At 31.4% G+C, this 17,011-nt stretch overlaps 1 long non-coding RNA gene across 1 annotated transcript in view; it reads left to right on the forward strand.

Annotated features, from left to right (window-relative positions):
* Positions 1-16,781, forward strand: part of LOC148275493 (uncharacterized) — a 38,526-nt gene extending 21,745 nt beyond the window's left edge. The window contains exons 2-3 of the long non-coding RNA XR_015824013.1: positions 15,236-15,373; positions 16,642-16,781. This is a non-coding gene — a long non-coding RNA (uncharacterized LOC148275493). The remainder of the gene's footprint in view (positions 1-15,235; positions 15,374-16,641) is intronic.
* Positions 16,782-17,011: the final 230 nt, after the last annotated feature.

Here is a 17,011-nt window from a genome sequence, read left to right on the forward strand (position 1 = left end):
TACAAAACGTTGAAACAGAAAATTCTGAAAGCCGCACATCTCCAACGAATCAATCAAAAATTTAAATACATGTATTTAAATTATCCTCGTTTTGAAGCAGGATGTTTTTAAAAAGTGCTTGCACTGCCATCTGTTGAATTTTAACCATACTACAATAAGTTTCCACATGACCGTGAGCTTTTATGATGGAAAATATAAACTCTTCAAATTGAACGACTTCATAATTACTTTGATGGTGGTAGTCTAACGAAGTAAATAGATGTCAGTAATGGTATATTATGAATGTGTCGTATACTTAAATTAAATTAATCAAAAATAAACATTTATTGATTGATTATTGAAGGCAGCCTCAAATTCTTTTTCTTTGTACCACCCATCTGACTTTTTCCGATTCCAAAGATCTACTTTCTTACTTCAACTGGAATTTATTTGTAGAATAATTCGTAATTTATTTGTCTTTGGGCAAATATTGTCTTCATTTGAGGAAACCGCACGACTACCTTTAGTTATGGCCCTGGTTCTTTTGAAGCGTATTTTAACTAGGTTTTTTGTCATTTCTTCTAAAGATGAACTTCGTTTTTTAAAACCAATTATATAAACATGGAGAAATATTTAAATATTTTTTGTGTTACTCCAAGCGCAAGTAAGTGAAAAAAAAAATCTAACTTATTTACGGCAAAAAACGTGATTTTATGATTAATAAAAACACAGGGTGACTGAAACAAATAGCGATGGACAAATATTGGGAAGAATGGTAAATGTTGTACAGTTACAGAGTAAAGTAGTCATTTATAGCAGCCAATGGCACGTTATAAGCCTTGTAAATGCCTAGTCTATCGTGTTTTCTTTTCGATGAGGTTTTCTTTACTGATGAACAAACAATTGAACAGAGATTTGAAATATTCCATATTTAGATCGTCAATATTTTTCGATCTTGATATTTTTTTGTAAACACAGAAGACGTTCTTAGAAGTACGTATTAAGAGAAAAAAAATCATTCAAAATTAAGTTTAAAAAAACAAAATCGTTTAACACAACTAGGAATAATGCGTTAAATATAAAATAACGAAACGAAAATATTTATTTATTAAATTAATCAACAAAAATGAATGAATTTTAATTAATTTTTATTTTTGTATTTGATCAGTAATCTAGCTTCAATAGGTAAATGTTATCAACTTTCAAATATCTAGATTTAGTAAATGGGGTCTAGAATTCCAACCATCCATGCGCTCAGTAGCTGCAAGACTTGTTGTAATCAAACTTCTATTTTTGTAAATTTGTTTTTTTTTTCGTGTTTTAAAATATCATTTAAACTCTAAACTTCATTATCAAATAAAATAAAATGAAAAATGTGAATAGGAGCAAGATTTTAAACTGTCAATGCGCTGTGTAGCTGCAAGACGTGCTGTAATCTGGCTCCTATCAATCATAACTATAATTGGTTACGACGAACTAGAATCCCAACCGTCCATGCGCTCTGTAGCTGCAAGACGTGCTGGGATATTTATTTGCTGTACAGCGTCCTTGAGGTGATTTTCATAAACATTTTACACATTTTATATTAAATTCTTTTGAGTGGCTTTGAAATGGCTTTTTAGGCTGTGCACATGTTAATCTATTCAAATAATTACATATCAAAAAAGGTTATAACTCTGCCACTTAACAAAAGACAGCAGATGATATATTTGAAGAAATATGAATATTTAAACGTAAGCAAATTGTGAATACTATCACAGCAGGAAGGATATCGGAACCAAGTTGGACAACATTTTTGACAACGGGATATGGTAATCTAATTGATCACTTTTCACGCTGTATGTTTTTGTTTTTTTTTTAAATTTAAAAAATAGAAATATTTTCGTTCTTATGATTTACCCAAACATTTAGTTTTGAGGGCCATTGTCAACGAGTTTTAAATAACTCACTATTAGAAAATGGAATCAAGTTGGGGTAGAGTGGGATTCGAACAGATCACAGATCTTTGGTCCGTGAGTCCAAGACACTAGCCACAGGACCACAACCCGATTATATTTACGATATTTACCATGCTTGGTAGTATAATTTAAAAGGTAACTAATCTGCAACAATTCGGATATGTTTTAATCATGGATGAATTTAATTTATTTGATAAAAGCTTGACCTGGGTAATTTTGGTGTTTGTAACAAAAGACTGATAAATATTTGCATCGACCGCTTTTCCTAACCGCAACGGCACAATCAATGCCTGCGGTATTTTAATTAAAATGCTTCTGGTCATTTATTGCGTCTATATAATAACAAAATAATTTGATTACAGTTTAATTAAAAAAAACGGCCGATTGGAAAATCGTTTATATTTTCAATGTACCCAATAAAATACGATTCGTATTTCGATTCCATTTCCAGATTTTTTAAATTTCACATTGCCTTACATTGGATATTATAATAATAATTTCCCTTAAAACATTTATTTGCACTTTTATACCGTGCATGGCATACGTCTTTGTTTCACATTTAAAAATTGTAAATCAAATTCTGCAAAGAATTTACCAATCAACCTAGCAATTATTATTTATTCCACTGAAAATAAACAAGGGTTAGATTGAAACTTTAATGACATTAATGAAATAAAAAGATCTCTCCGCGTTTTTCAAACTTTTGATTTTTAAATACGCAAAAAAATAAAATGGTAACTGACCGTATTATTTTTTTCTGTGCGACGTCAGATAAATTTTCCACAAAGGTTTAAAATTTTTATGTTTTACATTACTCGAAAACTAGATGTTTCGCGTCATGTGGGACAAACGGCACGTATGATGTATTGTCGCCAAACTTGTAAGCAATGTTTATTAGAAGCTCAGTAAACGGTCACGGTGACGTCAAAATGACATGATGCCAACTGCGAGCCATTTTGTGTGTACTTATTTGTAAACCAGAAAATTATAATAGAAAACTTGTTTTCAATGCATTGTTTTATATACCTACCATTAGAATCGTAAAAAATCGCTCTGAACATATAATATATTTTTAACGTTATTCTCGACTTGTAAAAATACCCTATTGTGGAACCTTTTGGTTAAATTGTAATCACAGCTAAAAATGTCCACACATTCGCACTTCCAAATTTTTCAATTACATATTAGCATGATTATGATTGGATCTAATATCAAAATTTACAAAAATGTTAAGCAGAATGAATCAGCAGGCTTATTGGGACTAAATTTCATTTCGTAAGTTCGTTCGTTCGTCATATATCCATCTCAATCTAACGCAATTAAAATCGTATTTTGCTCTCGTTCCCTCTCATACGATATGAATAAATTAACGGGACGAATCCCTTACAGAATAAGGCCACAGTAACGCAACCTTTTTGGCATATTGGTTTATTACAGATTTTCGGTACAATGTTTAATATTTGGTAAAATATTTATTTCTAATATTTTGTCGAGTTCCTCTTAGATTTTATTACTGCCTTGATTTTTTTTAGAAATGGTGTCAATCAAGCGCCAAAAACCTTCAGGTATGATAACTCTAAACCACACGTGATTGATGGCCTCGATAACTCCCTTTTATTGCTTGGATTCAGAAGCGACACCACCATTTTAAATTTCAACCACAAATTTTCAATGGAATTGAGGTCAAGACTATTGCCGCGCCCACGGCGGATGGTGATACGATGGTTACTGAACTACTTATGAGTGTTTCGTGCGGAGTGACATGGCGAACCATCCTGCTGAATCTTTATGCACTACTTAGAATCCGCTTTGAACAAATCACCAATAGTGGGAGGTAGTTTTGGCCTCACGACCCAATTTAAACATTTTTTAGCGTTGATATTACCCTCAACATCCAACGCCATGCTTTGCTATGCTGGCCCATACCGTGCACTTTGAAGGTTGATTCATTGTTGCCGTGGTGAACTCAGACAACAATTCTTCGCCCAGTCGACGACGAAAAAACCTAACGCCATTACTACCAAACATTCAGATTTTCGTTTCGTTACTTTTAATTACTTTGACACAATCATCTTCCGTCCAATTATGCGTTCGGAAGCTCAGTCCAGACGATTTCATCTCTGTTTTTGATTAAAATATGTCTTCGTTCAAGGAATTCTCGCATGCAAACTATTTTCACAAAGTTTCATCCTGATCGTTCTGTCAGCAACTTGCACTAGTGACGTCTTCAAGATTGTGTTAATTTCTTTAGACGCTTGACGACAGTCAAGTAGAGACAGGCAGCAGACTCTGCGAACATCTTGATTCGTTAATTTTGGGTTTTTTTAGGTTATTTTGGCAGTTTTCGTTTATCCAGTCATTTGTGGCTCTGCCACTCAACCTGTTGGCGATATCTTCATAAGAATAATCTTCTTCGTAAAGTATTATCGCCATACTACTTTTTGGTGACCGATCAGCCCGTTTAGGCACATTTGGGGTCATATTCTCAATATTCGAATTTTCACGGCACTTAATTCAATTGACATAGGTTTTTTTTTTGCTTCAATAACATTGGTTGACTAAAAAGACAATAAAATTTCTTGTGAATGTTGCTAAAACTGTCATGATTGGTGGAAACAATAATCCTACGCGCCCTGTCTTTAGTTCACATGGAACAAATGACATTTTATAATGCACACGAATCCTTGGTGACGTTCCGGTTTTACTTTTTTATTGAAGACTTTAACAATTTTATTTACAAAAGATGCTAAATAAAAAAGTAAAAACATAACAGACTAAAATAATAACATAAAACAACTAATTTAGCATAACGGAATAGAAAATTTCGAGTAAGATAGCGAATGAATTCCAATTTTGCTAAAAATTTCCACAATCAATGCCACTAGTATTTTTAATGATTGAATGGCAGTACACAAAATGGGCGGTTTTGTAATAATTATTGCTTTTCCCATTAATTTTTAAACTATTATTTATTATTGACATCGATTCTTAATTTAATTATGATTACCATTTTACCTATTATATATACCTACACACAATATTAAGGTTTCCCCTTTTTACTTTTACCCTTATAGTTAGCGTTTCAGGGAACATTAAATATTTAGAAATATGATTTCGTACTTTAATATTTTATTGTCCCTGGACTGCCTCCTAAAGCGTAAGACTGATTATCTTAACTTCATGCAACAAAAAAAATACTAAGATACGGAAATAATGATGATGATAATTTTTAATTCATAATCATTATTCCCTTTTCCGCATCCAGTGGTGCATAGGGCACTGTATAAACAACGAAGCATTGTAGTCTAATTTCGAATTATTTTTATTTATCGTATTTTGGATTGTATTAACCGATATTATGTATTGTCGCAAGAATGTTTTCTTTTTATGTGCCGTCCCAAATGAGTTTTTTTTAAGCTCCTGGAACTTTAATTGTTTATGTATTATATGTTTTATTAATAATAAAATTTAAAAAAATTGCTCACTTTCAAAAATTATATAAATTCAAACTTGTTCAAAAACGGCTCTCGTTTAAAAGCGGTTAGGAGTAAAAATGTAAATAATGGAACAATATTTCAGGCGCCGCTTTCCTAATAAATTAATTCGACACTTAACTGAATGTACTCAGGCAATACCTACATCCGCTTATACGAGGGGTTTTCCTAATCCGAAAGGTAAAGCTATACTTAGCCAGCCTTTAGCCATTATCTAGTCTGGGTATACCGTTCATTCGCATGGCTCCCCCGACAACTTTGACCCGTGGCTTAACACATCGTGACCTTCCTACGAGCCGAGTCACAAACACAATATCTCTGGATTCAAAAGATTAATAATTATCACACGCGAAGACTGAAGCACGAAATCAACTATCATCATCATCTCCCTTTCCGAATCCTGTGGTGCATAGGGCACTGCATTGGTGCACCAAATTCTGCGTACATTGATCAGCTAAGCCAGGACTAATGGAGTATTGAATTGTAAAATCACCTTTCAAATTGGTATTTCATATCCACTTTCCGGAAAATCAAACCCAGGATCTCGAGAACGGAAGGCGAACGCGCCAACCCCTACACAACGAGGCGTACATAAGTCCACTCGATTTCATTATTCAGGATTTTTACTAGAGACAAATCATCTAGTCGAAAAAACTTTTCCAAGGTTATGGTTCTATTTCACACATAGAACTGTATTCTTCGCCCCATAGACACACAAAGAAATTAATTATACAAATATGTAAAGGTATTATCAGCAAATTGAGAGTTGCAATAATAGTGCAATGTAAATTATGTAGATGAAAACATGAAATATATATATATGACCACGTGGTCATTTTGTGTAAAACCATTAAAATAAAATTTAATATACGGACCGGTTTCAGAAAATGCCTGTTCCTTTGTTGAAAATCTTAAGGTAAGTGCCACACATATACATTTTAGAGTTGAGCAATTTGTACCCTAGCTTTCTTTATTTTGTTAAATTATTGTATATTATTTCTAAAAAAAATAATGGTTTTTTTTTGGTTTTTCTATTTCGTAAGTTTATTTTGTTTATACATCGCATATTCGCTATGTGAAACTATTGTGTTTTTTAAAAAATATCGTACGTTTTTAGAAAAAACGTATAAAATCAGGCACATATGAATATAAAATAGGTATTGTACTGCGTGAATTCTGTCAAAATGAATAACTATAAAAAAACGACAAATGCGTCTTCTATTTCTAAAACTCGCTATTTTCGTATGGCCGCCATAGGGAGAGGTTTTGAAAATCCCACTCAACGAGCCCAATCCCAAATCCACTAAATTACTCCCAATGATCTCAAGATCCTATTTTAAGAAGACTTATTACACGACAGCCAATGTGCTGGTTTATGTGATAACTTTTTAAAATATAATATTTGCCATTTCATTTTTTTTTTAAATCTTTATTTCTACGGTTCTAACAACGAATATTTGGACACCACTTGATTCCCACATTCACGTTCTGTTTGAAATATAACAAGTAGTTCCAATCGCCAACACGCACCCATTACAATTTACGGGGTTAATGTTATTTAATCATTTATAAAATAACTGTATTGGTATCTTTTCATTTTATTTCTTTGCATAGTAAACAATTTGAGTGCGCCCATATATATCACCACAGGAACCCAGGATATTGACGCGGGAATAAGCGAGAGAGCAGGTTCGCGATATGTACTCATTAACGTTTCATTGTCAATATGAGTCGTTCAACTTTCAAGATGTTGAGATTTTCGATGCATAATTCTAAACACTTCGCAGAATTGAAAACCATCAAACTTTTGTATACAACTTTAGTGCGTAGCATTCTGGAGAGCGGTGCGGTGGTGTGGGGGGCTGATGAAGCCACTTACTCACTAATGGTTGAGAGAACACAGAATAACAATAGTACAACAGAAGTGCAATAATCTTTAAATGAGAAGTTAGAAAAATAATAATTTAAAATACAGATAAAAGTCAATACACAATATAAGTATTAACCTACCTAAAAGGGTAATAATCTATTGTGCTTTTTTTTTATTTTTATGGTTACCTAATGGTATAATTTATTTAGATTATAAATAGTAGCAGTGCTGTATTGTATATTTCTTTTTTTATTTTAAACAAAAAAGAGAAATACTTGAGTTTTTATTATAAACTCAAATATTTTAATTTTTAGACTATTTCCTAAAAGTCATAAAAAACTTGTGTAAGAGTGGGTTTTGAACCTCGGACCTTTGGTTCGTGAGTACACAATACTACCACGGGACCACAACCCGGTTCAAATAAATAAATAAAATAAATGAGTATGGATGTGGAAAAATAAAGAACAAGAAATAACTAGAGCCTAATCATCATTCGCACCCAATGGTTCATAGGACACTGCACTCATTCACAAATTACAGCGCATATCGATGATCTGTTACATGAATGTAAGGTAACTAGCCCTACACTTCAGGGGCCAATCCAGGAACACGTAATATTGCACTGGAGAACCCCCATTTAATCAATATTCATGTAGTCCTTTACAGGCATCGAACCCAGGACCTTAAGCGTGGTAGCGGAACGCGCTAACCACTACATTACGAGGCGGAGATATCTCCACTCGATTTCAAGGAGAGTTTTTTTTTTTTTTAATTTTTCATTTAAAATTAAAAGCATTTGTCCTGAATTTTGGTCCTTTGTATTTTATAGACAAAGCTGTATTCTTAATCCACCCGGCTACGAAAAGAAGTAATCCCAATCAATTATTAAAATTAACCTTCAACTAAATTTTAAAAAAACTTAGATAAAACGAAAATGCCTGTAAGATTTACAAAAACTGAATATATGTATCTTATATTTTATTACTTTGACGATGGTCACTGTTTTATCACAAAAAATATAATATTTGTATTTACTATGCTTTACGTTTATTATGTTCAACCATATCTATTAACTACGTTTTCTTTTTACAATGTTCTACTATGTTTTTCAACTGTGTTATACAATTTGAACAAATTAGCTTCGGCCGTTAGTAAATAAAAGCAACTAAAAATAAAAATGCGGTTTGGATTGAAAGTGTTAAGAGGAAATGTAAACGGACGATTCCTTACTTTTAAGAGCCCTTTATCAGCAATGGTTGTCTTCGTGTAAAATAAAAATAGGTCTTTTTAAAGGGGAAACATGAAAATGGGGGCAGCATAAACAACCTCCTTAGTACAAAAGAACACGGCCTCGTGTAGATGAAGTATGTATAATATGCAAAACACGCATTTCAGAAATAAATTAGGCATTTTCGTCGGCTGTCAGCCACGTGGTGAGTGCCGAGATATTGGTTTGTTAATAACTTTAAGTGCACCTAAGACTCTAAATGTAACAAATTTTTAAAAATCACTGACATGCTTGACACAATATCTGTATGCGAGAGATATAAACAACAATAATTTATTTACTTAAAATTGCCTCTGGTTCAATTGACTGTCCTGAACTACTTTGCAAACTTTCTATCAATGTTCCTTCCAAAGTTTTAAGAAATAACCCTCTTCTTCACATACCTCTTGTTTCATCTAATTATAGGCAAAATTCATATTTATGGCGAACTTTTAATAATTTTAATGTACTAAATAAATCATTCAACATAGATTTATTTGAAAATAATCTTAATAACGTGCGGCATTTGCTTTCGAAATAACTCGTAGTATTTTTTTTCTTTTCTTTTAAATTTACATTTAATTACTATTCATTTTATGTTCGAGAATCTTTTTTAACTTACTGTGATGCTACTTGTGAAAACCTGTAATTGGCTTATTTGTTATTTGTTTTGTTATATAAATATGATATAATTATAGCTGTTGGTTATCCAAATAAATAAAATAAAATAAAATAAATAAATAAATAAATCCTAAAACCCAACTTTTTTTTAAATAAAAAAATTGTGATTTTTAAAGCTTAAACATATGTTTTTTTCTTAATGAGAGGCTTTAAGGTAATTTTTTTTTCAATTATATATATTATTGTTTACATGTTCCTAATGAAGTTATACTTTGGTTTAACGTTTTAGAATTTTTTAATGCTCAAAATGGAGATACATTTGTTTTCCCCTAAATTTTACCTATTTTATGACGGCATCCGTGGTGTAATGGTTAAGACGCTTGACTCAGCAATGAATATTCTGGGTTCAATTTCAGGTAAGAGCACAAAAATTCTAATATAATTTTTCCCAAGCCTGGGTATTCTGTGCTGTAATTCACCACTGTAATTGAGCCTGCTTGCCTGTTGTGGTGTAAAAAAAGAATAATTACCTGTATAGTACAACATCAAATGTTGTAAGGGAAAATAATAGTAAATCCAAATATTTTTTCTCCAGAATAGAAAAAAGCACAATTTTTTTACATTTTTAAAATTCATATGTCATTTTTTAATCACATCAATATTTTTTGGACGGATAATTCAGTTAAATGTAAATAATAACAGGCTAAAATGGTGTCCGTCATTGACAAAATGTTTTAATTTTCATGAGTTTATTGTCGTACATAATTTGGTTGGGATTTTTTAATCAACCTATAGCAAAGTACTTTTTTTTCGGAAATCAGGGGGGTTTGGAGTTTAGAGGGCCAGGGATAGCACTTTGTTATTTATTTAAAACTTACGGTTGCTATGGCCACAAATAAAAGTATTTTTATTTGCTATAATGGGAGGTAAACATTTGTATAATGGATTTATTGTTGTTTACCTCAAATATGGCGTAAAGTTAATAAAAAAAAAAAATTGTCTTCGCTATCAATGAAATGCAATTTAAAAGACTGCCATTTATCTCACAATAGAGAACGAAACATTTGGTTTCGGCATAGTAATAACTAAATTTCATCATATTTGGAGTCATGACCCGACAGACGTTGTCCTGCCCGAACTCTGGATTGCCTGCTATTAGCTGTTTGAACATTTTTTTCGTAATTAATAAACACACGTTATTTATTTTATTATTTTTGAGCTATTTAAATATTCGTAAAAAAGGTTTGTTTTTCGTTTTATCTCCACATGTGATTGGCTAAGAGGCCTCATCGTGCTCAAATCAAAATCGTGCAAAAATAACTACTCTAGTGTAACAATCTATGGAGAAAATACGTGAATGCGTGTGACCGAGTCATCATCATCATTCCCTTTTCGCACCTAATGGTACATAGAGCACTGCATTGGTACACCAATCGCAGTGTATCTTGATCATTTTTTGTTACGTTAAGGTAAGATGATTAGTCCCACACTTCAGGTACTAGTCCAGGGATTGAAATATTCTAGTGTAAAAACACATTTAAAAATAAATATTTCCTGTTAATCATGTCGGGAATAGAACCCGAGACCTCTTGCATAGTAGGCAAACGCGCTGACCACTACACCACGAGGCCAATGAATTACTAATTTAAAGCCATATATTTATTTGTTATTATTATTACGTATAAATTTATACTGTGTCCTGGCGGATGAGGAATCAAAACCCTGGACGAGTGTTTTTGACTCGAAGATATCGAGTGGAGATAATTCCACCTCGTAAAATATGGGTTTGGGGGTTCAACTTCCATGCTTGTTCCTGTTCTTGGGTTCAACTTATGACAAGGTAAACGTAAAATAATGTAACAATGTTTTGAGTATGTCTAAATGCTTGCAGACTGGCTGGATATTCTCACCAAGGAGTTGTTTATATTTAAATTTGTTGCAACAGAGGGAAAACATTTTTGAGCAGGGAATGTGGGAGTCTAGGCATTTACGGGGTTTATGACCTGTCATTGGCCGGTTCAAGTGGCCACACTTATCCAGCCAGTCTGCAAACATTTGGACATACTCAAAACGTATGTAAAAAAAAAAGTTTTTTTCTCTCCATAAATGCAATGATTTTATATTTTATAGATTTTATTATTAGACAAAATATAATACATGTGGCCAAGTAGTTAGCAAAAAACGACTAATTATAAAATAATAAATTTGTTGCAACAGAGAGGGAAAACATTTTTGATTTGGACATACCCAAAACACCGTTGAATTAACTACCCGGTAAAAGAAGAAGTATGAAAAATTGGAAAATTGTTTTCAGGTGTTGCCTAGAAGGTGAACTTGTTCAGCCGGATGAATCTCACAGACATGATATAGGTTTTAGCTCTTTTACTTTACAAAAGTAAAAGGGTAAAGTGATTTGTTAAAACTTAACGATAGAAGAAAAATTATTGACCTTTTAAATTTATTCAAAATTGTAAATTCAATATGGGATTGCCCTGAACTATTATCTCTCATCCACTTCAGGGTGCCTCGCAGAATGACTAGACAGGTGCCACCGTTTTGTAGCAACAATTTACGGATAGTGTATACTTGTAATGCCGTATTAAAAAGACTTCACGAACTCGGCAATAGTTATTTCCACGTATCCGATATATTTAGTGTAGGGTATTGTTCCTATAGAACAAACCTTTTGAACTTTTTCGAAGATGGTGAATGGTAATTATATTTATTTATTCATGTATTTCATAATAAACAAAGTTTATTGTTCACTTTGCCCAGCTGTATGAATTAGTTGAATTACTGTAGAATGTTTATTACTTAAACGTTCTACTGAATATGCTGCATAATTTTTCGTTTAATTTTATAAATATAAATCTTGTGTAATTTTCAGGTTTAATTTTTTTTTATATAAATCTTAGGTATATGGAAATTTATGTTTTTAAAAAATATATAAATATATACATTAAGCCAAATATGTAGTATTATAAATGTTTGTACAAGGCAGATTTGCCGTTTATGTTAATAAAATAAAATAAAATAAAATAAAAGTCAACAGATGGAAGAGTTGAGAAAATGTGGATGTTCAAACATTGGCAGAATGGTAAATGTTACACAGCGTGAAAAGTGGCCACTTAAACCAGCCAATGACAGGTCATAAGCCTTGTAAATGCCTAGACTCCCACATTCCCTTCGCAAAAAAAAATTAATTAAATAACGTTTTTAAGTTAGTTCTACATTGCAATATTTATTTTTTCCTAGACCGGCATCTGAAGCGTAAGACACAATATCATATATACGAGTAGTTATATGGTTCAATACTTATAGTATAACTATGCATCCATTCAAATCTATAAAAAGCTTTGCCTCTTTCTAGAATATGCTTTACAATCACACTCAAGGACATTGTTAGTTGTTTATAGTTATGTTTTTAATTTGGACTATATATATTATATACTATATATATATACTATATATATTGGACTATATATTTCTAAGATTTTTAGGCCACTTGCACGTAGATTGGGTTTTTTGGGTTATTGCGCCGTGTTCTTGCAGCTCCCTAAGCATTATTAGGTGCGTTTATGGATTGAACCTGGATGTGATTCTAAGATATCGAAGTAGGCAAATGTGGTTGAGGCCTTCGGAAGTGATCCGAGATCCGAACTACATGACCCAGTTAACGAATTCACCTCCGCTTGTTGTCAAATGCCACCGTAGTTTACCGCGTCCGTTGTCTCATCGTTTATTATTTTATAAATAAATACTGTGCTAGTGAATGCACTGTCACTCTCACAGTGACACAGTAGCGAATGTGTCATGGCCGACCACTCAAGCGGGGGTTCGGCCTCCAGGTGTGTTGCGACAGTAAGTTAATAATGAAGGGCTGAGGAATTGTGACGTCACCACAGAGAAAGGAGAGGGAAGGGATGAATCAACGCATATCCTGTGGGGATACCCGTGACAATATACGGAATCATAATAAAAATACCATCCCCTTTTTATACATTTCTAACAAATATTTATTGTCTTTAATTTTTTTTCCTTGCCGTGCGATAAGGTTTATTTAATTTACCCAAGTTACCTAACTTTTTAATCAAATTTAAAAGTTTAATGAACAAATCCTTACCGTGACATTATGCTTTGCAACTCGCGAAAATTGTTCATCATCAAAACTAGCAATAAACTTTTATGTTTGTAATGAAAACTAAGCAGAGGTTCATTGGAAAAGTTATATGTTTAATTTATTGACTTAACCACCATTGAATTCATAATCATATCAGATAACCGTAACAACCAAGTGATTAATTATTCCAACAAAACAGCTCGTAGCAGGTAGTCAGTAGTATTCTATACATTACTATTCCCACTTGATTTTATTATACGTGAGCTTCAAACTAAAAATTTACTGTATCTCAAAAATACCAGTCTATACGAGTATTAATTTTGTCTTCTGGAATAAAATTATGCTTACAGGAACCCGAGGAGTTATTTATCAATTAATTCATTTATTTATTGAAAATAACGTTTCATAATTTTTAAAACTTATTTTGGCTATAACTTTTAAGGGTTTGCCCATGTAAAACCATAATAATTAATAAGAAATAATGCATAATACAATAAAATAAACTATAATTACATGTGATACAATAGAATAACAATCCATAAAAAAGTATAAATAATGAAGAAAAATAATTAAACAATAAAAAGTAACAATAAAATAAAAAAAATACCAAACATAAATGAAATATTAATTACCTATACAAATTAAGTTACAGACATCATTAAGTATACACGATATAAACTACATATTTTATGTCCTGGATAAATATATTAAGTTATCCAAAACGAAGGCCTTTTTCAGGAGAAGTGTACAAGTGTCGGTTTTGTATTAGGGAAGAGACCATTGCAGGAGACCGCTGCGAGACATTGCATAGTGGCAGCGGCCTCCGTGGTTTAGTGGTCAAGACGCTTGACTCACGCACGGAAGGTTCCGGGTTCGATTCCCGGTGAGAACACAAAAATTAAAAATGTGATTTTTCTCAAGCCTGGTTGTTCTGTAATGTAATTCACTACTGTAATTGGGCCTCCTGGCCTGTTGTGGTGCAAAAAAAAAAAAAAAATTGAAATTGAAATGAAATTGAAATAGCTTTATATATGGTACTATTAAGCGTGTTATCCAGATGTTTATTAAAATTTGTGTACATGTTATATTTTTTATTTGTTGTATTCTTCAGTAATATGCATGCTTTCACTTTCTATTTTGTTGTATCTTAACTCAACACAGGGCTCTAGGCAGCATAGAGTTAAGGATACGTTATGTTTTTAGTAAAATGTGTCTTTATATGAATAAATTAAAAAGAAATAAATATAATCATTCAAATCATCAAAGAATAATTCAAAAGTATAATTAAAATGCTATTTGATATTTGGTATATATAAGGTAATAAATTATATGCCCAAACAACAGTGAGTTACAAAAAAAGTAGTTGACACGCGAGACCGAATCATTGTTTTAGCGACTGTCACGTCAAAAGAACTTTGAATCGAAACTTGATGCATCCTTGATTTTGAATTATTATTAACAATATTATATTTTCCATGTATGCGAATCTGATGTCATGTCTTGTATCACATACAAATACATTCATTTTTAGGTAATTATACATTTACGCACGAGCGGCATTTACAAAAATAACAATAGTACACACAAAGTAAGGAATAATAAAAAAAACACGCTCCAATGCAATAAAAAAAGTAAAACTAACTTTATGGTAAAAATATAAAAATACAAAGAAAAAAGTCAAATAAATAAAGATATAATACGACTAAGTCATTTGAAAACGCCGTTTTTATAAAAAAACGTGCCATGAAAAACTTGAATAATTAAAAATTTAGATAAATAAAATTATCTTATAAGGAATATATTGGAATAAATTTACTCAAAAGTTTTATATAATTTAAATATAATTACTTTTCGACTGGCAGATTCGCCTTTTGAAATTTTTTTTATTAAAGTTAATTAAAAAAATATATTTATGACTACAACTAGGTAACTTCATTGACTGGTTCCACTCAGTCCAGCAGCACTCAGTCCTTGTTCAGGACAGCTCCCAACATAGTAAGAGTTTCAACCTCCGTCGGAGAGAGGAAAGATAGGAAGAAGAAGACAACTTCAAAATCAGCATTTGTGAGTTTTTCAAATTTTTTTAATGAGAGATACTCGCGTTCTTATTATTTACTCAAATATTTTAATTTTCAGACCATTTCCTAAAAGTAGTAAATAAGTTGTGCTAAGAAAATGGAAATCGAGTTGTGGTGGAGTGGGATTTGAACCTTGGAGCTTTGGTCCGTGATTATCACGGGACCACGCCCCGGTTTTTCATGCTCCTTCATGATTGCTACAAAGAGACGAGACAATGACAAACTAATGAATCACGACTTGCTTATTCGTAACATTTATGGAGGAAGATAAAAAAGTGTTTTAAACGGGTAACTCATAAATAATGAAGATTTTTCAGTTACACTTAGTTGTTGTAATTACAGCACAAATTTAAAAAAAAGTCGTGAAAAAAAGGAAATTTCCAATGTTAAAAATATATTTTTTTTCTTAAATTCTGGGTTGAATTATTTTATTTTACTAACATAAACGGCAAATCTGCCTTTTACAAAAATTTAAACTACTAAGGTATTTGGCTTAATATTTTTTTTTTTTTAAAACATAAATTTCCTTATACCTAAGATTAAAAAAAAAAATTAAACATATAAATTGTACTAGATTTTAATTTTAAAAAAAATACACAACATATTCAGTAGAAAGTTTAAACAATTCAAGAATAAATGTAAAAAACAAATTAAATAATAAAACATTCTCAAGTAATTCAACAAGAAAATCATAAGTACTGTTTCATACAACTGAGCAAAGTGAACAAAACACTGTATAATTATTTATTTATTAATGAAATCATACAGTCTTTATATAAAACAAGGAACAAAAGAACAATTAAAAAAGTAAGAACAATTACAGATTTCACACTAATTTATTATGAATGCAGGAGGAGAGGGGAAAAATAGTTGAATTCGAAAAAAATAAAAATATTACATAAAAAGTACACAAAAAGGCCTACAATAATCGTTAAAAAAAATAAAACATATAAAATAGAATACAACAGTTTATACTTTTTTAAATGGAAATATATATATTTAAGAAAAGTGTGTTGGTTCTATGTTTTTAATTTCAACAGTATGTGTTTAGCAAAATATTAATGCTAATATCGGCTATCGAAAGGATATGAACTAAAAAGTTTAACTTTTTTTTAAAAGCAAACTCATGGAAGGCATTAAATAGCACAAAATTTATGTAGTTTGCATGTTCATGTTTTTTTCCAAATATATTTCAATTTATTATTGTATTTATTTCGCTTTAACGTTACATATTTTTTTCAATTTGATTACCAGCCTTCAAAATGGAATTTCAAGTAGACGAACGTGAGAATTTTCGACAACTCCTTCTGTTCGCGTTCATTGTCGGAATAAAACTGCCAAAGCTGTTCGCGATATTTGCGCAGTGTTCGATGAAGATGCTATGATACTCTGACTAAGTTATTGTAAAATAATAAAGGCGAAAAATTTATTGATTATTCGTATTTTTTTGGTTCTGTCCTTTTGTTCTCATCATTTGGAAGAAAAAAAAACAGAGATAACTTATGTCAACATCCTATGTATAAAACTTTTTATTACATTTTTTATCAAACATTACTTACAAATTAATTGTATTAATCAAATATTTATTTTAATTTTAATTCAACTTATTTTTTAAAGGAACGAT

The sequence above is a fragment of the Micrasema longulum genome, unplaced genomic scaffold (assembly GCF_059751315.1).
Source record: "Micrasema longulum isolate JH-2025_06_02 unplaced genomic scaffold, ASM5975131v1 h1tg001413l, whole genome shotgun sequence".
Classification (NCBI taxonomy): domain Eukaryota; kingdom Metazoa; phylum Arthropoda; class Insecta; order Trichoptera; family Brachycentridae; genus Micrasema; species Micrasema longulum.